This window comes from Mastomys coucha, chromosome X (assembly GCF_008632895.1).
Source record: "Mastomys coucha isolate ucsf_1 chromosome X, UCSF_Mcou_1, whole genome shotgun sequence".
In the NCBI taxonomy this organism is placed as follows: Eukaryota; Metazoa; Chordata; class Mammalia; order Rodentia; family Muridae; genus Mastomys; species Mastomys coucha.
The window spans coordinates 7,211,192-7,212,583 of record NC_045030.1 but is presented as its reverse complement, the minus strand read 5'-3'; positions in this window follow the sequence as shown (position 1 = coordinate 7,212,583).

The window sequence follows — 1,392 nt, the reverse complement described above, 5'->3', positions numbered from 1 at the left end:
CTGTCCTGGAACTCACTCTGTAGACTAGGCTGGCCTCAAACTCAAAAATTCACCTGTCTCTGCCTCCCAAGTGCTGGGATTAAAGGCGTGTGCCACCACTGCCCAGCTCCACCTTGGTTTTTGACAGGGCCTCTCACTGAACCTGTGGCTCTCAGTTTTCATGAGACTGCCAGCCAGCCAGTGAGTCTCCCAAGATTGCCTGCCCCCGCCCAACCCCCCACAACATGGGTGGATACATGAAATCCAAACTCAAGATTTTGTGCTTGCTTGGCAGGCACTTCACCTACTGAGCCAACTCTCCATCTCCACAGCTCTGATCTTTCTAATCACATGTCATGGGCTGTCACCTATACTGGACTGCTCTTAACTCAGAAGCTGGGTTTCTGGTCCCATGCCCCCGAAGCTGTGTGCACCTCCACAGCATCTGCTTCATTCCAGAGGTGTCAGATGCAGCTCAAAGAGTGGTCATGCCTTCCAGCCTGCCCACCTTACTACTGACAACTTGATCATTCTCAGATGGCTTTTCAGACTTTAAAAAAAAATCAATAGCTTGCTTCAGTATTTTCAAAATATTTTATTGGTAAGGTTGTATATTTAACTACACTGGAGCCAAGAAGAGACTAGGAAAAACACATTAAAATTCAGAGACGTGGCAGATACTGACATTGGCCCTTTCATAGTCCCTTGGCACTCACTTTCCAGCACAAGACCAATATTTCTACTGTAAGAACCTGTGGCCAGCAGTTTGTACACTCTCCCTCAGCTATGGCCAGCACAAGAAAGAAGGAATGTACCAAGGAATGAAACTGGGATTCAGCTTAAGATAAATACACTAGTTTCCTGCCTTCAGCTGTGTGTGTGTGTGTGTGTGTGTGTGTGATATAGGTACACAGTGCCTCTTCCATAGTAGAGTCTCAATTGCCCATAACTACAACATGTTCAGTAACTCACCCCACTTTTCTTCCTTATCTTGCTTGTATCATTTGCCAACCCTCCTACCAGCATTTCCTGAGATTCCCTCTTTCTTGGTACATCAAATTAATGTTCGTGTGCCAGTGGGTCAAGCTTAGACAAGACGTCTCAGGGTCAAGGGGAAGGGTTTCATATTTTTTTTGAGAAATACTGTGAGCACCAACATGATAATAGTTTTTGTTTGTGTGTGTGTTTGTTTGTTTGTTTGAAGCAGGGTTTCTCTTCATAGCCCTGGCTGTCCTGGAACTTTATGATGTAAACCAGGCTGGCCTCAAACTCACAAAGACCTGTCTGCCTCTGCCTCCCAAGTGCCACCACTGCCTAGCTTCAATAATACATTTTCTTTTTTTTTTGTCTTTGTTTTTGTTTTTGTTTTTGTTTTTCAAGACAAGGTTTCTCTATGTTTCCCTGGCTGTCCTG